We start from the raw sequence: 25,732 nt of genomic DNA, 5'->3' as shown, positions 1-25,732 counted from the left end.
CTCTATGAAATGTCATAATTTTTGTGCTCAATGGTGTTGAAGTATTTATTAGCAAGAGCAATAGAATCTCTTGGTAGCTTTTTTTGTGGAAATAGTATGCATTCCAGTTATCTCAATATAGTGCAGTAGTTGTAGGGCTTATCCACATTGTGTGGTCAAGTAACATTTTGTGAAAACACACAGACATGATTTGACTAAACTATTAGAATAAGGCCTTACAAAGAATGCCCCATGAAAAAAGTTCTACATTTTTCAAAGCAGCACCTGGATCTGAAAACTTTTGAAATTGTATGTAATAAAAGATTTTGTATACCCACTTTTATCTCTGTTGTGCCACCTGCTGTTTGTTCTTCTCCTTATAACAATGTCCACCTGGTTGAGGTGGTCACACATGGTCAATTCCATGCTTCAACTGCCACTAGCCATATCTACTTTTAGAAGTAGCCTTGAGTGAATCGAGCTTCAGATCATAGATCCAAAGTGGATTGGTTTAAAAACGTAGATTTTAATGCTGTTTCCATGAAGCTTTAAAATGTATTGGCTCCAAGGAGAAGTCTCGGTATTCCTATCTGCGTATTGAAAAACATATTACAATAGGAATCTGAGGTGAGTTTTGGTATCGAGGTACCAGCCAGTACCAAAGCCCACTTCAGATTCCTATTTTTAAATGTTTTAGAATACGCAGATAGAAATACCAAAGTAAGTCACCGAAGTCAACTTTGGCCGAGATAAAGTTATTGGAAAGGAAACATTGGCAACCATCAGATTTGCATCACGTCTGAGTGCAGAGTTCTTCTGTTAGTGCTAATATCCTAGCAATATGTCATTACTTATTTTTGTAGGAGTCCCAGCCAAGTGGACTGAGAAAACCTGGTGCCCATTAGCCACTGATTGGAGAAATGTGCTCTAGAGCAGCGTTCCTCACCACCAGTCCTTAGGGGCCATCTGCCTGTCATCGTTTGAGAATTTCCAAGAGAATGAATACGTGTGATAAGTCCTGATTAATTGACACAAATTATATCACCTGGTCAATGCTAAGGAAATCCTGAAAATATGACCGGCATGTGGGCCCTGAGGACTGAAGTAGGAGAAACGCTGCTCTGGAGATTCAAACTGCATTGTCCTGAACATGTAGACTTTTGGAAGCAATCGGAATGTGTTTACATTAATAGCGCTGATTGATTTTTGTATCTTGATCAGATTTAAAGAGAGATGATGTGACTCATGTGAATAGATATGTATAACTGGAATCATACCAAGTTTTATTTAACAGAAATTACTAAAAAACATATTTAATGGGGTTCTCCGAGACCAGGAACCTTATTTCATGTTTACAGACAGAGTACAGGGGTAAAAAAAAAGACTCGCCTATTACTGGCACTCCAATTCTAGTGTCCAGCTCCCTTCTCCTCTGGTTCCAGTCCCTGCTGAACTGATATGCCGTCTATGCACATCAATTCTGCTGACCAACCATCGGTAACGTGTGCAAGCACAGCACTTGACCGCTGGCCCCGCTGAGGCCATTGATTGGAAGTGATGCACATGTAGACTGCACTTTACTTTTCTGGTCTAATGGGGACCAGGAGCACAGAAGGAGGGAGCTCAGCACTGGGATCGGAGTGTGGTGACAGGTGAGTCTCTTTTTTTAACTCCTGCCCCCGGCCTGTAACTTTTAAAAGAAGTTCCTGGTCTCGGAAAACCCCTTTAAATTATATTATGAACACTCCCAGGCCTAATGCAAGTGCTAGAAATAAAATCTGCAAAAACAAGATGATTGCCTTCAACCCCAAAATTATAGTTACAATTTCGGACATTTGCACGATTAAAGATGAGACTTTTGGAAGTCTTCATGTGGTGAACTTATCCCAGCTGGCCTTGCTACTGGAACCAATCACACAGCAAGCAACACGTGTGCCGCTATTCCCATTTTCCAAACTGGCCTGGTTATTGCCTTTGCCTAGGTCATCAACCGACTTGTGAACGACAATGGCTTTCCCAAAAACAGAATAAGGACCAAAGAGTGTAGCTTCAAGGTTTGTCAGATGTTTCTGGATCTTCCCATCTTGCACTTCAAAATTCCCAAAGTCCCCTGGGTGCATAGGATGATTTACGGAAAAGGGGTTGTAATGTGGACCAGTAGAATCACAGCCATTGCTTACATCACCAAAAGTATGGATATGAATTGCTCTGTTACATCCATTTGAATTCAAGGGAAATCCTTGTATAATGAAGTTTGCTTCAAGCTTTCCATTGGGATATGTCTGCTTGAGCATAACCAATCCTGTGATTTTGGCTTCACTCTGATTCAGATTTGGATTTGGTTGCAGAGTACATGCCCCATATGTATTGTTGTCTGGATTATTTTTTATGGGAATTCCAACGAGGAATGTGTTCCATATGTCATTCACCTTTTGGAACATGACAGTCAATATTTGTGATTCTTCTGTGGGCAGTGTCCCTGTGCTCCCACCGCAGAAGGCATATATGTATAAGATGATGGTGGGGTAAAACATGGAGGTCATGACAATTCGATTCCTAAAGAAAAACAAAGACAATTACTCTTCAACTCACTACTAAGTAATACATGTAATAGTGTTGCATGGCAATGTATACTAGTCTTAAACCAGCATACAGTATAATAGTATTATTTTTCCAGGTACAAAACCAGGATCAATGCAGTTAGAGGCTGCCTCTCTTTTCTGTGTTAGGGGTTCTTCCGTCTTGGAAGAAAAGAAACAGAGAACTTATGTGATAGGGTATGTTTACACTTATGCGTTGAGGTGTGGTTTGATGTTAAATAAAGGTGTTTCACCTATAAAAACCTAGGGAAAGCTTAGAGAAGGCTGCAGCACTACTGCAAGCACCACGATATTCTCAAATAGCTGATCAGCAGGGCGTCCCAGTTATCGGACCCCCACCAATCAGATACTGATGACCTATTCCCAGAATTGGTCATAAGTATAAAACTCCTGGAAAAACCCTTTAACTGCACCCAGCTCCTGGATGGAAGACGATGGTTGCACTCTCAGGTGGCAGAGGTCCCACAACTGTGCTATATATCATCCTGCCCAACTCACAACCGTACTGGATACTAAGCATCATGGTTAATTAGTAGAAGGTATATTGCTCTAGATCAGTTGCTTCATGCAGTTTTATTGCCCTAGATCAAATGCTAGATCTGGTGTATTGCTCTAGATCAGGCGTCTCCTGCGGGTGTAGTGCTCTATATCAGGGGACTCATGCAGGTGTATTACTTTAGATTAGGTGTCTAATGAAGTTGTATTGCTCTAGATCCAGGCCTAGGATTCAGAAAGTTGCCTCCAGTTCTCCAGATTCGTCGTTAAAATTGCAAATGGATCGGAGAATAGTGTTACCGGATGAGTCCTGATCCGGTGCTCTGGCAGCTGGAGATGTTCACTTTCATTGCTTTGCGTGCGGCTGATAGTTTAGCTCCTTAGTTGGATGGTATGTATGTGTACCATATATATGGTGTATTTATGTGTATGTGTGTTGCATATACTGTATATGGCGTATGTATATGAAAACATGTGTCGTGACACCGCGTGTCCGCCGTTGAGTAGAGAACCTGTTGTTAAAAACAACCCGTCTAAATCAATTGTCAATCCTGTTTCTTGTGCAGCTGTTTAGTTCTAGATCCGATTTATTGCTCTAGCTCACGTGTCTCTTAGCTGTATTGCTCTAGATAGGGTGTTTCCTGCACATGTCTGGCCCTATATCAATTTTTAGAGCAGATGTCTTGTGCAGCTATATAGTTTTAGGTCAGGCGTCTTATGCAGGTGTATTGATGTAGCTCAGATGTTTCATGCATGTTTATTGCACTAGTGCAAATGTTTCATGCAGGTATATTGCTCTAGCTCAGGTGCCTCCTGCAAATGTATTGATCTAGCTCAGGTGTTTTTTATGCAGGTGTATACTGTATATCTAGCTCAGTTGTGTTTTATGCAGGTATATTGCTCTAGCTCAGGTACCTCCTGAAAATGGAGGCAGCTTATGTGTTTTTTTATGCAGGTGTATTTATCTAGCTCAGGTGTTTCATGCAGTTGAATTGATCTAGCTCATGTGTTTCTTATGCAGGTGTATTTATCTAGCTCAGGTGTTTCTTATGCAGGTGTATTTATCTAGCTCAGGTGTTTCTTATGCAGGTGTATTTATCTAGCTCAGGTGTTTCATGCAGTTGAATTGATCTAGCTCAGGTGTTTTTATGCAGGTGTATTGATCTAGCTCATGTGTTTCTTATGCAGGTGTATTGATCTAGCTCATGTGTTTCTTATGCAGGTGTATTTATCTAGCTCAGGTGTTTCTTATGCAGGTGTATTTATCTAGCTCATGTGTTTCTTATGCAGGTGTATTTATCTAGCTCAGGTGTTTCTTATGCAGGTGTATTTATCTAGCTCAGGTGTTGTTTATGTAGGCATATTGATCTGTCTGTGTATTGCTCTAGCTCAGGTGTTTCATGCAGTTGAATTGATCTAGCTCGGGTGTTTCATGCAGTTGAATTGATCTAGCTCAGGTGTTTCATGTAGGTGCATTGCTATAGCTCAGGTGTCCATATAAGTGTATTGGCCTAGACTGGATGTCGCATGCAGTCGTATGGCCTTAGAACAATTGCTAGAGCAGATGTTTTGTGCAGCTGCATAGTTCTAGATTAGGTGTCTAATGCAGATGTATTGCACTAGCTCAGGTTTTTCATGCAGGTGTACAGTTGCAAAAGTAAGTGAACCCTTTGGAATTTTCTGGATTTCTGCATTGCCTACTAATAGAATGTGATCTGATTGTTATCCAAGTCACAATTATAGACAAACGCAATCTAATTAAACTAATAGAAACAAACAGCTGTGTCCTTCGTGTTTTTTATTGAGCACAACGAATAAACCTCCACAGTGCAGGGAGTAAAAGTAAATGAACACTTGATTGGCAGCAATCACTACTGTATTGTCCTAGATCAGGAATCTCATGCAAGTGTATTGCTCTAAATCAGGTGTTTTATACAGGTGTCTTGTCCTAGATCAAGTGTTTTTTTGTTTGTTTTTTCAGATGAAATGTCATAGATAGAGTTGAGCGAACACCTGGATGTTCGGGTTCGAGAAGTTCGGCCGAACATCCCGGAAATGTTCGGGTTCGGGATCCGAACCCGATCCGAACTTCGTCCCGAACCCGAACCCCATTGAAGTCAATGGGGACCCGAACTTTTCGGCACTAAAACGGCTGTAAAACAGCCCAGGAAAGGGCTAGAGGGCTGCAAAAGGCAGCAACATGTAGGTAAATCCCCTGCAAACAAATGTGGATAGGGAAATTAATTAAAATAAAAATTAAATAAATAAAAATTAACCAAAATCAATTGGAGAGAGGTTCCATAGCAGAGAATCTGGCTTCCCGTCACCCACCACTGGAACAGTCCATTCTCAGATATTTAGGCCCCGGCACCCAGGCAGAGGAGAGAGGTCCCGTAACAGAGAATCTGTCTTCATGTCAGCAGAGAATTAGTCTGCATGTCATAGCAGAGAATGAGGCTTCACGTCAGCCACCACTGCAACAGTCCATTGGCATATATTTAGGCCTAGCACACAGGCAGAGGAGAGAGGTCCCGTAACAGAGAATCTGGCTTCATGTCAGCAGAGAATCAGTCTGCATGTCATAGCAGAGAATGAGGCTTCACGTCAGCCACCACTGCAACAGTCCATTGGCATATATTTAGGCCCAGCACACACACAGGCAGAGGAGAGAGGTCCCGTAACAGAGAATCTGGCTTCATGTCAGCAGAGAATCAGTCTGCATGTCATAGCAGAGAATGAGGCTTCACGTCAGCCACCACTGCAACAGTCCATTGGCATATATTTAGGCCCAGCACACACACAGGCAGAGGAGAGAGGTCCCGTAACAGAGAATCTGTCTTCATGTCAGCAGAGAATTAGTCTGCATGTCATAGCAGAGAATGAGGCTTCACGTCACCCACCACTGCAACAGTCCATTGGCATATATTTAGGCCTAGCACACAGGCAGAGCAGAGAGGTCCCGTAACAGACAATCTGGCTTCATGACAGCAGAGAATCAGTCTGCATGTCATAGCAGAGAATGAGGCTTCACGTCACCCACCACTGCAACAGTCCATTGGCATATATTTAGGCCTAGCACACAGGCAGAGCAGAGAGGTCCCGTAACAGACAATCTGGCTTCATGTCAGCAGAGAATCAGTCTGCATGTCATAGCAGAGAATGAGGCTTCACGTCACCCACCACTGCAACAGTCCATTGGCATATATTTAGGCCTAGCACACAGGCAGAGCAGAGAGGTCCCGTAACAGACAATCTGGCTTCATGACAGCAGAGAATCAGTCTGCATGTCATAGCAGAGAATGAGGCTTCACGTCACCCACCACTGCAACAGTCCATTGGCATATATTTAGGCCTAGCACACAGGCAGAGCAGAGAGGTCCCGTAACAGACAATCTGGCTTCATGTCAGCAGAGAATCAGTCTGCATGTCATAGCAGAGAATGAGGCTTCACGTCACCCACCACTGCAACAGTCCATTGGCATATATTTAGGCCTAGCACACAGGCAGAGCAGAGAGGTCCCGTAACAGACGATCTGGCTTCATGTCAGCAGAGAATCAGTCTGCATGTCATAGCAGAGAATCAGGCTTCACGTCAGCCACCACTGCAACAGTCCATTGTCATAAATTTAGGCCCAGCACCCAGGCAGAGGAGAGAGGTCCCGTAACAGACAATCTGGCTTCATGTCAGCAGAGAATTAGTCTGCATGTCATAGCAGAGAATCAGGCTTCATGTCAGCCACCACTGCAACAGTCCATTGGCATATATTTAGGCCTAGCACACAGGCAGAGGAGAGGTTCATTCAACTTTGGGTAGCATCGCAATATAATGGTAAAATGAAAATAAAAATAGGATTGAATGAGGAAGTGCCCTGGAGTCCAATAATATATGGTTATGGGGAGGTAGTTAATGTCTAATCTGGACAAGGGACGGACAGGTCCTGTGGGATCCATGCCTGGTTCATTTTTATGAACGTCAGCTTGTCCACATTGGCTGTAGACAGGCGGCTGCGTTTGTCTGTAATGACGCCCCCTGCCGTGCTGAATACACGTTCAGACAAAACGCTGGCTGCCGGGCAGGCCAGCACCTCCAAGGCATAAAAGGCTAGCTCTGGCCACGTGGACAATTTAGAGACCCAGAAGTTGAATGGGGCCGAACCATCAGTCAGTACGTGGAGGGGTGTGCACACGTACTGTTCCACCATGTTAGTGAAATGTTGCCTCCTGCTAACACGTTGCGTATCAGGTGGTGGTGCAGTTAGCTGTGGCGTGTTGACAAAAGTTTTCCACATCTCTGCCATGCTAACCCTGCCCTCAGAGGAGCTGGCCGTGACACAGCTGCCTTGGCGACCTCTTGCTCCTCCTCTGCCTTGGCCTTGGGCTTCCACTTGTTCCCCTGTGACATTTGGGAATGCTCTCAGTAGCGCGTCTACCAACGTGCGCTTGTACTCGCGCATCTTCCTATCACGCTCCAGTGCAGGAAGTAAGGTGGGCACATTGTCTTTGTAGCGTGGATCCAGCAGGGTGGCAACCCAGTAGTCCGCACAGGTTAAAATGTGGGCAACTCTGCTGTCGTTGCGCAGGCACTGCAGCATGTAGTCGCTCATGTGTGCCAGGCTGCCCAGGGGTAAGGACAAGCTGTCCTCTGTGGGAGGCGTATCGTCATCGTCCTGCCTTTCCCCCCAGCCACGCACCAGTGATGGACCCGAGCTGCGTTGGGTGCCACCCCGCTGTGACCATGCTTCATCCTCATCCTCCTCCACCTCCTCCTCATCCTCGTCCTCCTCGTCCTCCAGTAGTGGGCCCTGGCTGGCCACATTTGTACCTGGCCTCTGCTGTTGCAAAAAACCTCCCTCTGAGTCACTTCGAAGAGACTGGCCTGAAAGTGCTAAAAATGACCCCTCTTCCTCATCCTCCTCCTCCTCCTCCTGGGCCACCTCCTGTTCCATCATCGCCCTAAGTGTTTTCTCAAGGAGACATAGAAGTGGTATTGTAACGCTGATAACGGTGTCATCGCCACTGGCCATGTTGGTGGAGTACTCGAAACAGCGCAACAGGGCACACAGGTCTCGCATGGAGGCCCAGTCATTGGTGGTGAAGTGGTGCTGTTCTGTAGTGCGACTGACCCGTGCGTGCTGCAGCTGAAACTCCACTATGGCCTGCTGCTGCTCGCACAGTCTGTCCAGCATGTGCAAGGTGGAGTTCCACCTGGTGGGCACGTCGCATATGAGGCGGTGAGCGGGAAGGCCGAAGTTACGCTGTAGCGCAGACAGGCGAGCAGCGGCAGGATGTGAACGCCGGAAGCGCGAACAGACGGCCCGCACTTTATGCAGCAGCTCTGACATGTCGGGGTAGTTGTGAATGAACTTCTGCACCACCAAATTCAGCACATGCGCCAAGCAAGGGATGTGCGTCAAATTGGCTAGTCCCAGAGCTGCAACGAGATTTCGCCCATTATCACACACCACCAGGCCGGGCTTGAGGCTCACCGGCAGCAACCACTCGTCGGTCTGTTGTTCAATACCCCGCCACAACTCCTGTGCGGTGTGGGGCCTGTCCCCCAAACATATGAGTTTCAGAATGGCCTGCTGACGTTTACCCCGGGCTGTGCTGAAGTTGGTGGTGAAGGTGTGTGGCTGACTGGATGAGCAGGTGGAAGAAGAGGAGGAGGAAGCCGAGAAGGAGGAGGTGGCAACAGGAGGCAAAGAATGTTGCCCTGCGATCCTTGGCGGCGGCAGGACGTGCGCCAAACAGCTCTCCGCCTGGGGCCCAGCTGCCACTACATTTACCCAGTGTGCAGTTAGGGAGATATAGCGTCCCTGGCCGTGCTTACTGGTCCACGTATCTGTGGTTAGGTGGACCTTGCTACAGATGGCGTTGCGCAGTGCACACTTGATTTTATCGGATACTTGGTTGTGCAGGGAAGGCACGGCTCTCTTGGAGAAGTAGTGCCGGCTGGGAACAACATACTGTGGGACAGCAAGCGACATGAGCTGTTTGAAGCTGTCTGTGTCCACCAGCCTAAATGACAGCATTTCATAGGCCAGTAGTTTAGAAATGCTGGCATTCAGGGCCAGGGATCGAGGGTGGCTAGGTGGGAATTTACGCTTTCTATCAAATGTTTGTGAGATGGAGAGCTGAACGCTGGCGTGTGACATGGTTGAGACGCTTGGTGACGGAGGTGGTGGTGGTGGTGTTGGTGGTACATCCCCTGTTTGCTGGGCGGCAGGTGCCAACGTTCCTCCAGAGGCGGAGGAAGAGGCCGAGGCGGCAGCAGCAGAATAGGCCGAGGCGGCAGCAGCAGAAGAGGTAGCAGGGGGAGCCTGAGTGACTTCCTTGGTTTTAAGGTGTTTACTCCACTGCAGTTCATGCTTTGCATGCAGGTGCCTGGTCATGCAGGTTGTGCTCAGGTTCAGAACGTTAATGCCTCGCTTCAGGCTCTGATGGCACAGCGTGCAAACCACTCGGGTCTTGTCGTCAGCACATTGTTTGAAGAAGTGCCATGCCAGGGAACTCCTTGAAGCTGCCTTTGGGGTGCTCGGTCCCAGATGGCGGCGGTCAGTAGCAGGCGGAGTCTCTTGGCGGCGGGTGTTCTGCTTTTGCCCACTGCTCCCTCTTTTGCTACGCTGTTGGCTCGGTCTCACCACTGCCTCTTCCTCCGAACTGTGAAAGTCAGTGGCACGACCTTCATTCCATGTGGGGTCTAGGACCTCATCGTCCCCTGCATCGTCTTCCACCCAGTCTTGATCCCTGACCTCCTGTTCAGTCTGCACACTGCAGAAAGACGCAGCAGTTGGCACCTGTGTTTCGTCATCATCAGAGACATGCTGAGGTGGTATTCCCATGTCCTCATCATCAGGAAACATAAGTGGTTGTGCGTCAGTGCATTCTATGTCTTTCACCGCTGGGGAAGGGCTAGGTGGATGCCCTTGGGAAACCCTGCCAGCGGAGTCTTCAAACAGCATAAGAGACTGCTGCATAACTTGAGGCTGAGACAGTTTCCCTGGTATGCATGGGGGTGATGTGACAGACTGATGGGGTTGGTTTTCAGGCGCCATCTGTGCGCTTTCTGCAGAAGACTGGGTGGGAGATAATGTGAACGTGCTGGATCCACTGTCGGCCACCCAATTGACTAATGCCTGTACCTGCTCAGGCCTTACCATCCTTAGAACGGCATTGGGCCCCACCATATATCGCTGTAAATTCTGGCGGCTACTGGGACCTGAGGTAGTTGGTACACTAGGACGTGTGGATGTGGCAGAACGGCCACGTCCTCTCCCAGCACCAGAGGGTCCACTAACACCACCACGACCATGTCCACGTCCGCGTCCCTTACTAGATGTTTTTCTCATTGTTATGGTTCACCACAACAACAAATATATTATTTGGCCCAATGTATTGTATTCAAATTCAGCGGGATATAAATTTGAGGCCTAGTATTTAGGCGCTGGGTGACCGGTATGGATTTAGTGACAGAATTAGACTTGGAAATGCACAGAAGCGTGTGTGTGAAGTTATTCTGAATGACCCAATGTGCACCTTGAATATTATATACCCTTTTTGGGATAGATTTCAAATAGCTCTGATATAGCAGGAACCACTAAATTATGAAATTGCTAAATTGGGAATTGTACTTCAACCCAGAACAAAAAATGTGCTTTGACGGGCACTAAATAACTTTCCCAGCTACAACAGTACAGCGGTAACGAGAGATTTAGAGGGATTTAAATTTGAGGCCTAGTATTTAGGCGCTGGGTGACAGGTATGGGTTTAGTGACAGAATTAGACTTGGAAATACACAGTAGCGGGTGTGTGTGAAGTTATTCTGAATGACCCAATGTGCACCTTCAATATTATATACCCTTTTTGGGATAGATTTCAAATAGCTCTGATATAGCAGGAACCACTAAATTATGAAATTGCTAAATTGGGAATTGTACTTCAACCCAGAACAAAAAATGTGCTTTGACGGACACTAAATATCTTGCCCAGCAACAACAGTACAGCGGTGGGTAACGAGAGATTTAGAGGGATTTAAATTTGAGGCCTAGTATTTAGGCGCTGGGTCACCGGTATGGATTTAGTGACAGAATTAGACTTGGAAATGCACAGAAGCGTGTGTGTGAAGTTATTCTGAATGACCCTATGTGCACCTTCAATATTATATACCCTTTTAGGGATAGATTTCAAATAGCTCTGATATAGCAGAAACCACTAAATTATGAAATTGCTAAATTGGGAATTGTACTTCAACCCAGAACAAAAAATGTGCTTTGACGGACACTAAATATCTTGCCCAGCAACAACAGTACAGCGGTGGGTAACGAGAGATTTAGAGGGATTTAAATTTGAGGCCTAGTATTTAGGCGCTGGGTGACAGGTATGGGTTTAGTGACAGAATTAGACTTGGAAATACACAGTAGCGGGTGTGTGTGAAGTTATTCTGAATGACCCAATGTGCACCTTCAATATTATATACCCTTTTTGGGATAGATTTCAAATAGCTCTGATATAGCAGGAACCACTAAATTATGAAATTGCTAAATTGGGAATTGTACTTCAACCCAGAACAAAAAATGTGCTTTGACGGACACTAAATATCTTGCCCAGCAACAACAGTACAGTGGTGGGTAACGAGAGATTTAGAGGGATTTAAATTTGAGGCCTAGTATTTAGGCGCTGGGTCACCGGTATGGATTTAGTGACAGAATTAGACTTGGAAATGCACAGAAGCGTGTGTGTGAAGTTATTCTGAATGACCCTATGTGCACCTTCAATATTATATACCCTTTTAGGGATAGATTTCAAATAGCTCTGATATAGCAGAAACCACTAAATTATGAAATTGCTAAATTGGGAATTGTACTTCAACCCAGAACAAAAAATGTGCTTTGACGGACACTAAATATCTTGCCCAGCAACAACAGTACAGCGGTGGGTAACGAGAGATTTAGAGGGATTTAAATTTGAGGCCTAGTATTTAGGCGCTGGGTCACCGGTATGGATTTAGTGACAGAATTAGACTTGGAAATGCACAGAAGCGTGTGTGTGAAGTTATTCTGAATGACCCTATGTGCACCTTCAATATTATATACCCTTTTAGGGATAGATTTCAAATAGCTCTGATATAGCAGAAACCACTAAATTATGAAATTGCTAAATTGGGAATTGTACTTCAACCCAGAACAAAAAATGTGCTTTGACGGACACTAAATATCTTGCCCAGCAACAACAGTACAGCGGTGGGTAACGAGAGATTTAGAGGGATTTAAATTTGAGGCCTAGTATTTAGGCGCTGGGTGACAGGTATGGGTTTAGTGACAGAATTAGACTTGGAAATACACAGTAGCGGGTGTGTGTGAAGTTATTCTGAATGACCCAATGTGCACCTTCAATATTATATACCCTTTTTGGGATAGATTTCAAATAGCTCTGATATAGCAGGAACCACTAAATTATGAAATTGCTAAATTGGGAATTGTACTTCAACCCAGAACAAAAAATGTGCTTTGACGGACACTAAATATCTTGCCCAGCAACAACAGTACAGCGGTGGGTAACGAGAGATTTAGAGGGATTTAAATTTGAGGCCTAGTATTTAGGCGCTGGGTCACCGGTATGGATTTAGTGACAGAATTAGACTTGGAAATGCACAGAAGCGTGTGTGTGAAGTTATTCTGAATGACCCTATGTGCACCTTCAATATTATATACCCTTTTAGGGATAGATTTCAAATAGCTCTGATATAGCAGAAACCACTAAATTATGAAATTGCTAAATTGGGAATTGTACTTCAACCCAGAACAAAAAATGTGCTTTGACGGACACTAAATATCTTGCCCAGCAACAACAGTACAGCGGTGGGTAACGAGAGATTTAGAGGGATTTAAATTTGAGGCCTAGTATTTAGGCGCTGGGTCACCGGTATGGATTTAGTGACAGAATTAGACTTGGAAATGCACAGAAGCGTGTGTGTGAAGTTATTCTGAATGACCCTATGTGCACCTTCAATATTATATACCCTTTTAGGGATAGATTTCAAATAGCTCTGATATAGCAGAAACCACTAAATTATGAAATTGCTAAATTGGGAATTGTACTTCAACCCAGAACAAAAAATGTGCTTTGACGGACACTAAATATCTTGCCCAGCAACAACAGTACAGTGGTGGGTAACGAGAGATTTAGAGGGATTTAAATTTGAGGCCTAGTATTTAGGCGCTGGGTCACCGGTATGGATTTAGTGACAGAATTAGACTTGGAAATGCACAGAAGCGTGTGTGTGAAGTTATTCTGAATGACCCTATGTGCACCTTCAATATTATATACCCTTTTAGGGATAGATTTCAAATAGCTCTGATATAGCAGAAACCACTAAATTATGAAATTGCTAAATTGGGAATTGTACTTCAACCCAGAACAAAAAATGTGCTTTGACGGACACTAAATATCTTGCCCAGCAACAACAGTACAGCGGTGGGTAACGAGAGATTTAGAGGGATTTAAATTTGAGGCCTAGTATTTAGGCGCTGGGTGACAGGTATGGGTTTAGTGACAGAATTAGACTTGGAAATACACAGTAGCGGGTGTGTGTGAAGTTATTCTGAATGACCCAATGTGCACCTTCAATATTATATACCCTTTTTGGGATAGATTTCAAATAGCTCTGATATAGCAGGAACCACTAAATTATGAAATTGCTAAATTGGGAATTGTATTTCAACCCAGAACAAGAAATGTGCTTGAACGGACACTAAATAACTCGCCCAGCTACAGCACTAGGGACAGATTTAGCTGGATATAAATTTGAGGCCTAGTATTTAGGCGCTGGGTGACCGGTATGGATTTAGTGACAGAATTAGACTGGGATATGGCCAAAAAATGAACAGACTATTGCTGGTTAAATGCACTTGGTGTGACAGCTTCACCCTGATGTAGGCTTTAGCCAAAAAACAACCACACCATTGAGGGTTAAATGCACTTGGTGACAGGCGCAGCTTGCCCCTGATTTTGTATATGGCCAAAAAATGAACAGACTATTGCTGGTTAAATGCACTTGGTGTGACAGCTTCACCCTGATGTAGGCTTTAGCCAAAAAACAACCACACCATTGAGGGTTAAATGCACTTGGTGACAGGCGCAGCTTGCCCCTGATTTTGTATATGGCCAAAAAATGAACAGACTATTGCTGGTTAAATGCACTTGGTGTGACAGCTTCACCCTGATGTAGGCTTTAGCCAAAAAACAACCACACCATTGAGGGTTAAATGCACTTGGTGACAGGCGCAGCTTGCCCCTGATTTTGTATATGGCCAAAAAATGAACAGACTATTGCTGGTTAAATGCACTTGGTGTGACAGCTTCACCCTGATGTAGGCTTTAGCCAAAAAACAACCACACCATTGAGGGTTAAATGCACTTGGTCGCAGCTTGTGCTGGCGCACCACAAGACACAAAATGGCCGCCGATCACCCCAGAAAAATGAGACTGACAAACGGTCTGTGCAGCCTAAAAACAGTGAGCAATTGAGGATCAGCAGCTCAATGATCCACAGCTGCAGATCGATCAGTTAATCAAGTCCTTTGGAGGAGTTAATCTGCCTAATCTCGCCCTACTGTCGCAGCCGCAACCTCTCCCTACGCTAATCAGAGCAGAGTGACGGGCGGCGCTATGTGACTCCAGCTTAAATAGAGGCTGGGTCACATGGTGCTCTGGCCAATCACAGCCATGCCAATAGTAGGCATGGCTGTGATGGCCTCTTGGGGCAAGTAGTATGACGCTTGTTGATTGGCTGCTTTGCAGCCTTTCAAAAAGCGCCAAGAAAGCGTCACAAAAGCGCGAAGAAAGCGACGAACACCGAACCCGAACCCGGACTTTTACGAAAATGTCCGGGTTCGGGTCCGTGTCACGGACACCCCAAAATTCGGTACGAACCCGAACTATACAGTTCGAGTTCGCTCATCCCTAGTCATAGACCAAGTATTTCCACAGATGTATTATTCTTGATCAAGTGTGTATATTTTTCTTTTTTTCAGAAACATTTGTCAGTGCACAATGGTTGATACTATGTTAGATTTCATTATTACCATATCAAGGCTTAGGTTTCTCTATTGCTCACAAATTACCTCCAATTTCCTTCACACTCATACATATAATGTTCTTTCTGTGATTCTCTAGGGTAGGAATTGTTGCAACTGCTAGCTTTTACTGGAGATGGGCTTGGGTCACTAATTTTGGGCAATGGTTGATAATACCACCTACATGATGACAACTACAATACTCCTCTGTTTCCAGTAAAGTATATACTGTATTTATGTCTGGTATGTCATTCCAAGCACTTTCTACTTGGACCTGTAGTTCAACCAAGGTGATTGTTGGCTGCTGTGGGAGATCTGTCTTCCTGTCCGATCTCAGACATTCTCAATGAGGGAGTAGAGATGGCCTTGTGGTTCACCCGGCGGTCGCTTCGCGGCGAACTTTGTGTGTTTGCGACTCGCCGAACATGCGAACATATGGAGAAATTCGCGCCCGCCATATTCTTTTACATTGTGAAGAACTTTGACCTATTAAACATCCATCAGGTGGTACAGGACAGCCAATTGAGACATTTCAGCACATGGACATACCCCCTACCTTACAAATAAACCATTTGGCCGCCATTTTACATTCAGTGTTTTGCCAGTGTAGGGAGAGGTTGCTGTGTGGAGCAGGGACAGACTGTTAGGGACACCAAACGCTAGCCAATAGGGCCACAAAAGTCCTTATAGGCACTAGTATAGGTGTGCTATCTATATGTGTGATACACAGAGGGGTGCGATATACTTAGTCAAAAACACATAGATCTATATAGTGATCACCTGGAAGTCAGGGGCTAGGGGCTAGGGGCTTACTAGGGCCATTTTTATATAGGGTAAGGTTCCGGACGGGGTTGCTCTTATCAGGGCGGGTGATCTGTGGTTAGGCTATCAGGGCCAGAATAGCACCCCCCTGTAGGGCAATATCAGGGACAGTTCTTTGCCCACCCTGTCCTTCAATACCACATCATCATCTAGCCCAGGGATGGATGTATTTTTCTTTCCCTCCGGGATTCATGGATGTGCACTGGGTTGTGGTAGGACATATGGTTTCTGATTTCGTGCCGCCGAGCACTTGTTATTGCCGACCACATCTATGCTTTTTGCTTAAAGGGGTTCTGCACTTTGTTTTAACTGATGATCTATCCTCTGGAGCTTCAGCAGCGCCGCGGCCTTCTCGCTGTTTACCGCTGGCCCAGTGACGCCACGACTAGTATCAACTAGCGTGAGCGGGGCTAAGCTCTGTTCACTTGAATGGAGCTTAGCCCCGCCCACTTTAATTGATACTAGTCTTGACGTCAATGGGCCAGCGGTAAAAAGTGAGAAGGCCGAGCCGCTGCCTTCTCAAACAGCTGATCAGCGGGGGTCCTGGGTGTCGGACCCCCACCGATCAGATGCTGATGATCTATCCAGAGGATAGATCATCAGTTAAAACAAAGTGCAGAACCCCTTTAACTTTAATAATTTAATTTATTTTCATTTTGAGGGATATCTTTTCCATTCACACGTCTGCCAAAATGGGCCTGCATCTGTTCCGCAATTTTGCGGAATGGGTGCAGACCCATTCATGTTCAATGGGGCCGGAATGTGCTGTCCGCATCCGCATTTGCGGATCCGCACTTCCGCATCTGTGCTTCCGTTTCCGCCCAAAAAATAGAACATGTCCTATTATTGTCCGCAATTGCAGACAAGATTAGGCATTTTCTATTATAGTTCTGGCGATATGCGGTCCGCAAAATGTGGAATGCTCATTGCCGGAGTCCGTGTTTTGCGGATCCTCAAAACCCTTACGGATGTGTGAATGGACCCTCATAGTAACATTATTAAAGGTTACGTTTTATCTTTATGTATATTCTAATGGATTGCCTTCCGTGTACAATGTTATAATATACTTGCTATGTTAGACAGTATATTATAGTGCATTTGTATTGTGCGGCAGTTGTGTGCGGTTCTGCTGCGATACTGCAGGTATATAGCGGGACAAGCGTTATTGGAACAAATTATTTCTACTGGTGTGATATACCAGTCGCCCCCCAAATAAACTAATTGAAGCGGGGTGTTATATACCAATATACTTTCTATATAGTGCATTTGGGTACTGTATAGTGCATTTGCGCATGCGCGTACACGAAGAATATATTGCCGATATTTCGCATTGAAAAAAATAATAAATGGAGATCGCAAATTCGAATAATACATCTGGTATGTCACTGTCCATGTTGTGGGACTATTTGTGCACTTCTAGTAATTATTTCTTGGCTGCAAATATGAGCTGAAGGTTTTTCAGGGTCGCCTGCCATTAAAATGAATGGGACCCGCCGCGAACTTGCGGTTCGCTAACTTTTGATCGCGTTCGCGAACCGTCCCGGCAGATGTTCGTCCATCACTATGAGGGAGATATCTGTCAATTGAGCTGGTCAGGGAAGCTGCTGGAGCTTGTTCTGTAGTGCTGGTAGTGTGCTGGCAGGCAGTACCTTGTTGGAACGTAACGTCTTCTGAGTCAAAAAAGGCAATAGGATTAGTTCCACGTACTGGACATACCAAAGGCTGGTCAATGTTCCCTCCACAAATATCAGATGGGATCGGCTATAGTAGCTATTGACACCTGGTGTTGGTTCTGTGTCTTTCCACACTATGCCTGATACCGGTAGTCACCCTCCAGCCGTCCTGCGAACTCTGATGTGGCCATCAATGACAAAAAATAGTGTTCAGTGATAAAAGCAGGTTCTGCAGGAGGACCTACTGTTATCATGCACAGTGTGGATACACACAGGACCAACACCAGGTGTCATGGTGCCGGATGCTATTAGCTATCATAGTCATTCCTGTCTGGTATTCTGGTATAACGTTGACCAGCCTTCAGTATGTCCAGGACAATTTGGAACCAGTCCTACTTAGAAGATGTGGTGTTCCAACAAGATAACGCCCTCCCACACACTGCATATGCTACACAACATGCTCTCCAGGGTATTCAACAGCTCCCCTGGCCAGCTCGATCGTCAGATTGCTCCCCCATCGAGAATGTCTGGGACTGGATGGGGAAACAAATCTTCCATACGCAGCAGTCAAAACTGAACTAGGGGAACAGGTTTAACAGCTTGGAATGACATACCACTGGAAGACATCCAGGATCTGTATGAACATGCATGACTTTTTCCAAGTTCCAGATTCATCCCTTCAGTAGGAAAATGCATCATGTTACATGAAATATATTTTCAAGGAAATTTTCCAAGGAACATGACAACAAGTTTGTTTCAGACGTCTGCAGCATTTAGAAAGGTACACTTTAAATTTAAATACTAAGGGTGACATTTACTATGCTTTATGCACCACTGTTGTGGCGCCAAAAAGTTGCGCATTTAGTTTGTGTGCTTTTTTTTGCAGCTTTACTCCCTCCATACAACATTTCTGAAATGGTAAGAAAAGGGAGTGTAGTGAGGGTAGGAAGAGGGTGGCATAGTAGGCCAGCCACATTTATCTTTTTTCAGCTAGGAGGCCGCCATAGATTTTAGACTGTTCCACAGCCAGCAGGAGGATGTGCCAAATCTGTAAGAGGCGTGTACCTCTGCATAAATTTGGTGCTTTTTTCAGAGGCACAGTGGGAATCGAGACCAGCGAAGAAAATACCAGTACCAGGTGCAGGATGTGCGCACATGTAAACAATTGTGGCAGCAGTGATGGAGGTGACAGGCATTGCATCCTCTGCTTCAGCATGTGCATACATATAGTAATGCCATTTAAAGGGAGTCTGTCAATAATTTGACCATGCAAAACTGCTGACAGCACTAGGTATGGGTTGTGGAGAGCAGGACAAACATATCTTTTGTGGAGATTTTATTTTCAGGAGTTGTGAGAATTGTAACTTTTATTCTGCAAGGTTCTGCTCCTGCCAGGTTCTTCCCTGGAGGTGAAGCTTTATTGTGTGACATCCAACCAGGAGATGATTGCACAGCTGTCACACAGAGGAGAGAGTTGGGGCTGTGAAGCAGCTCAATGCAAAGATCACTTTACTGTGAAGCTCCATCTCCTGAGAAGGTGGCAGGAGCAGAACCTGGTAAGTTCATATTCACACAACTCCTGATAATAAAAGCCCCACAAAAGGTATGTATGTTCTGCTGTTCCTGGTCACTACCTAGATTATCCAGTTTTACGTAATAAAAACAACACTCCCTAGTATCAGGTCTGGATATTAATTGGTCAAAAACCACTCATGCCCTTAGATAGTTTTCAGCTTTTCAATGAGCGGCTCTTGAATATTTTGAAGATTTCTGACTCATTTGAATACGTGGGTATGTTGATATCTCCTAGGATTGAAGATTATTTGCTCATTAATCTGATTCCACTAATAACTAAAACTAGAGCCAAAATTGTGACGTGGCTCAGACTTCTTCTATCTAGAGCCGATGGAATATCCCTTATTAAGATGGTGATTCTACCCCAGTTCCTGTACATTCAATATGGATTGAGGATAGATTCTTTAAACTAACCGAGAGAATTTTTAATATTCTAATTTGGGGCAGAAAGCGTATAAGACTTAAAATGGAACATTTTTATAAACCGATAGAAAAGGGAGGGTTGAACCTTCCATACTTTAAGGGTTACTTTATATCCGCACAGTTATGGTTATTTTGTCAATGGCAGGAAAGTCCATTGTGTAGGATCCTGGTGAGAAAATTTTCCTTTGATATCATGTTTACCTTACTGGAATCCAGCCAATTATCTATCATACAAGAGGATTATAGAGAGGCTGGGAAACTGTTTTGTAAGTCCTGGCATACTATTAGATGCTGGTTGGGAATGAAGGGATCTTTGGGTTGTTCGCAGTGTTCGCCAGCGAACACATGTGGGCTTCCATCTTTAGTAAGGTAGACTCACCCGTCTGGCGATGCACAGGTAAGCCCTTACCTCTGCCTGTGCCAGAAGCCGGCCTGAAATCAAATGCAGTCACCGGGAGCAGGCAGTTCCGAGAACTGCCCGATGAAGGCCCCCAGCGGCTGTTCTTGGAACTGCCTGCTCCCGATGACAGCATTTGATTTCAGACCGGCTCCCGGCAGAGGCACAGGTAAGGCCTTACCTGTGCATCGCCGGACGGGTGAGTCTACCTTACTAAAGATGGCAGCCCGCATGTGTTCACTGGCGAACACTGCGAAATGACCATCACTGGTGAGGAATGGGGAAATATTTTCATTTTTGGAGTTAGCCCAAAGAGAAAATATAATTAATTTATCTTGGTTTAGGTATTGGCACTGTACAGTGTTAAAGAAAAATCTGTGTTACAGGTAGATACTTCTACACCTTTAAATGAGTTAACGGGAATTGTAGTGTTGATCGCGAATATTCTAATCGCAAATTTTTATCGCGAATATCGGCTCTTAGAGAATTTGCGAAGATGTAGAATATAGTGATATTTAGTGGGAGATAGTCAGTGTAGGTTACATAGTGATATAGTGTAGCTGATAGGTTCCAGTGCAGGGTGTTAGGTAGTGTGATAGGAATTACTGTTTCTCTGCTGTCCATACATACATGCTACAGACATAGTGCTGTGATGTCACAACAATACTTAGTGCACCAATCAGTAATATCTACTCAGACCTGCTAAAATGTGAAGTTGCATGTATTGCGCCAAAAAATATGCACATCATTAGTGTACATATTGGAGATCATGACTGGAGATCACGAATTCTAGCATTCACAAATTTATTGCGAATATTATGAGAAAAATGTGCGAAATATCGCAAAGACGAATATTGCATATGCCGCTCATCACTAGTCACAAGCTTAAGATTGCTCAATTTTATAAATTACTAGTTAGTTAAAGCACTTTTTTAATAACACATCCTCTCCTGGACAAATAGCTTGGGGAGTTAAATGCTCAATTATACAATTAGATGACTGAGAGAACATATTGTTTAATATGAGACTGGTGTCCCAAAAATTTTATTACGTTGTAGTTCAATTTAATATTTCACACAGAACTTATGTTACGCCTCTGTGGCTTAATAAATGTGGCTAAGGAACACATCCAATTATCCATGGTGTGATTCACCAGGTGCTGATTTCTCGCAAATTTTTTTGGGGTATTGCTCAGAATTAAAAGAATATTGGGTTGCAATTGATGACTTTATAACCCAAAAATTGAAGGTCGTCATTCCATTTAGGGTGGAATGCTGGATATTGGGTGATCTCTCCAAGGTAAACTGTCATAAATACAAAATGACTCTTTTGATAAAGGTAATGTTTTTGGCGAGAATTTGATTACACGGGTTTGGTGTTCCAAATGTGACCATATGGCTTAATTTGGTTAAGATTAAAAAATATGAAAAGGTTCTCTATAAACAAAGAAATATAGAGGAAAAATGGATTAGGATATGGGGTGAGTGGAAATGTTAAATTTCCTTGTCCTGACTCCTCCTCATTCAGAGTGACGCACCACAGTGTGAGGGAGGGTGGTGGTGGGGGGGGGGGGGGGGTATTAAAGGGTGGCTTTAAAAAGAAATAAAAGTAATAATGACGTAGTTATGAATTTGTATGTAAAGTTTTGCTTGATTCTTAATTTTAAAAAATTGGGAAAAAAAAACCACTCCCTCTAAGTAAGTCTGTGCGTGCATATCCAACTTAATTGTGCTTCCTATGATTCCTACTTATCAAATATTTAAGGTCAAAATACTTATTTAAAAGTGTAACTAGTTTAAAATTGAAGTTACATCTGAGAGTCATATCTGGCAAAAGCCTAATAGGCTGATGTTATCCAGAGGCGGACTGGCCATAGACTCTACCGGGAAATTTCCCAGTGGTCCGATGACAAGGAGTCCACCCAAGCCCTCCTCATGGACTCCAGCCAGGTACATAAAGATCTAATACTCTCAGTATTGATTAATGTAGGAGCATCAGCCACTTAGGCACCTGGCCAGGGGCCGCAAGTGCCCTCCTGAATTCAACTGTATTGCCGTCCTCAGGATGATGATGCAGTTTCATACTGTGGCACGGACAGCAGTATTTTGTGCAGCACTGTGGAATTTGGTTCTTTTGTGCTGTATTTTAATCTGCATTACAGTATTGGTGGCCTGCCTATATATGTTGTTCCTGCCTACTTGTGTTGCCCTGCCTACTATCAATATGGACCCACCTACGTCGAGGGGCCACTTTTACGTTTTTTCCACCTCTGATGTCAACACAACCATTCAGAGAATATAGGCTGCCTGGGTTGATTTTTGACTCCTTGGATCTACTTCTCAGATGAGAGCAGATCTTTGCATTTACTGGGTTTGCTGCTACTGAAGGTAACATATATATATATATATTTATACACATGCAACTGGAAAATTTATTATATAGAGATTAGCAATTTGCTCAAAATCCGATTAAGGTTTAATTCGGCTGACTGATTTGATTCTACCCAAACTGACAGTGGTCTGAAAATTAGAATATGACACTCTGAGGTCTTAGGACTCATATATCTCCCTCTCTCTCTCCGGAATTCACCCAAATGCATTCGGCCTTGTGGACACTGAAGCACACCTATCTTTGGCCACATCTTGCGGATCTCAAACCCATTAAAGTCAATAGGTCAGCACCACATTGCGGGGTGCACATGGCCTGTGTCTGTGTTTTGCAGATCTGCGGTCTATGGTCCGCAAAACGGACACGGCCATGTGAGTGCACTCCAATAAAGTACCTCCACTGCACTCAATGGTTTACAACCTTAACTTCCAGGTTGTGGGTGTAGGTGAGCAGCAGCCACAACGCTTCCCATAGTGCTGGGCGCTACAGGATCAGCAAGACATGTAACCGCCTACTACACCCTTCCATGGGTGGAAAACTCTGTCCACTACACCCTCCATCATCCCTACTGCTTCTTCCTAATGTTTCCTCCCACATAGCCTTGATATGACAAGCAGTGGGCTCGATCAGAGCATTCCAATATCACATGGGTCTGACATCACAACCATTCAGGTAGGGATTCTGACAGAGGGGATCATTGGAGGCTGATCGTGATTTCAGAGGAAATACAGTCTCCACGGAGGGCGCAGTCACGTGACCACTCTCCCGATCTCGAGTGCAAGTACTGTAGTAGGTTGCAGGGCCTGGCAGAGGAAGCACAGGAAAAGGGGAAAATGTATACCCGGATAACCCCTTTTAAAGATGGACACTTAGGATACAACCAAAGGGTTATCCTCAGCAGAATTTTTGCCACGAGTTTTGCATGCTGCAGTTTGCTTTCCGTCCTAGGATGCGGAGAAAGATGGATCTGTCATGACCCAAAAAGCAAGTCAATGGGGACAGATCCGATTTCTCTGACACAATAGAAAAAATAATCCCTCCCCCATTGACTTTCAATGGAGTTCATGACGGATCCGTCTTGGGTATGTTAAAGATAATACAACCGGATCTGTTCATAACGGATACAGACGGTTGTATTATTAGTAACGGAAGAGTTTTTGCTGAACCCTGCCAGATCCAGTAAAAACGCTAGTGTGAAAGTAGCCTTATACACAGTGCACCCCCTTTATGGAGAAAGATCGATTTCTACAAGTAAACATTTGATTGTATTTATACATTTGTACATAAAGTTCTTTGACTATAAGTGTATAAGTCATGAAATAATATGCAACTTGGGATGTAACATGCAATTTCGGAACCAAACATATGCTTTCTATAGTAACACGATAGATTTTTTTATAGCAAGTCTATTGATCAGGTAAAAACTAGGGACATTTAGGCTAGGTCTACACGACGACATTTGTTGCGCGACAATAAGTCGCGCGACATATAGGGTGCAACATTTGGCACGCAACATTTTGCGCGTCAATTTTTATAATGGCAGTCTATGGTGTCACACTGCAACATGCGACATGCTGCGACTGCGACGCAACAGTCGCAGAAAAATCCATCTCGTCGCAGTCGCAGCATGTTGCATGTTGCAGTGCGACACCATAGACTGCCATTATAAAAATTGTTGCGCGACATTAGTGCAGCAAAATGTTGCGCGACAAATGTCGTCGTGTAGACCTAGCCTTAAGGAGACTACTGACGTGGCCTGGCTCTAGAGCTTCACATGTTCACATGGTTATTTCTGCTGGCTGAAAAATACAAGGTGGATTTCAAGAGATATCAGCCTATAAAACCCAGGCGATTACTAGCGTTTCTTTGATGGGTTTTTCAAGTCTGCACGTGTATTTTGACTGCAATAAAAATAAAAATAAAAGCCCAAAATACACTAAATAGCAGACCAGTGTCTTTGGGAGAATTTTACACCCTACCATTGACTAATGGGGAAAAAAAAAAACCATGTAAAAAGCACTATAAAACACCGGAGCATATTTCCTATTAAAAACAACTGTTTTCGAAGTGAACTTTGATGGGCAATATTAGCATTTTACATGGCAAAATATCCTTCAAATTTAGCCCTTAAAGTTTTAATAGAAAATACACAGAAATGTCTAGAATTTAGTAAACCATTTGAAAACCCACACTACAAAATAGTGCAGGCAATGTATACCATAAAACCATATAACAAACACACTGCAGCACGAAAAGAAATGTGCCGCTGCTGCAAGTTTATGTTTCTGAAATGAAAAAAAAAAAAATGATAAAAAAAACCTAATTACATTTGGTCAAATTGCGGTTTTGCTGTGTAGACCTCCTTCCAGCATTCACTTACCTGGGCAGTTGTTTGCAGCCGGGGGGTAGTGATTCTGAGTGATGGAGGCTGTGCTCAAAGTATATGAGCTCTGGGATGTTCAGTGGTTTTATAACACTGTACAAGAGGCGGGATCAGACTGAGCTCATTATAATCCACATTCCAGGGCTCCACATGCTGTAACTGCGTCTTCATTCAGCTGGGTCTATTACGTAGTCACTTGTAAAACTGACTATAGAGATATAGGAGGCCTCGACAGATCGCCCTTTGTCTATGAAAGGACAATAGCTACTAATCAAAATGCACTGCAATTTTGCTCCTAAAAAAAACTCTTGCATACATTCTTAGCTCCACATTTATTACGTGATTTAGGATACTTTCACATCTGTGTTTTTGCTACATCAGGCAGGGGATCAGCAAACACGCATCAGTTCAATAATACAAGTGTCTGCGTCCGCTCAGAACGTTGTAAGTCAATGGGTGCCCAATCCATATTTTTTTATGTCCGAAAAAAACAGATCTGGCAAAATTGACTTACATTGTGTTTCAAGCTGGATCCGTCTTGATCAGTTTCCCACGACGCACACAAAAATGCTGCCGGTCCTAATAAAGCCCCATAGCTGGCGGAGGATCTGCCGAAGTTATGAAGAGGCGCTGGCCTCTACATAACTTCAGTGGATCCTCCTCCAGGTCTAAATATAAGATGGCTTCCTTGTGGTCTTACATTTAGACCTTTTTCTACGCCTAAAACAGACATAGAAAATGGTAAATCAATGGTAATTAATCCCCTTCCCCGCCCACACCACGCCCACAATTTTAGACCTGGCGTAAGTGGGACGAAGTCGCAGATTCTGGCGCAACTGACCATTGCGCTGCCATCTGCACCTGAAATACGCCTACTTTAGGTGTATTTCAGCATAGTAAATGACCCCCGTTATCTCCTGATT

Source organism: Bufo gargarizans, chromosome 1 (genome assembly GCF_014858855.1).
Source record: "Bufo gargarizans isolate SCDJY-AF-19 chromosome 1, ASM1485885v1, whole genome shotgun sequence".
NCBI lineage: Eukaryota > Metazoa > Chordata > Amphibia > Anura > Bufonidae > Bufo > Bufo gargarizans.
The sequence above is the reverse complement of the archived record's forward strand: the minus strand, read 5'-3'. Positions refer to the sequence as shown.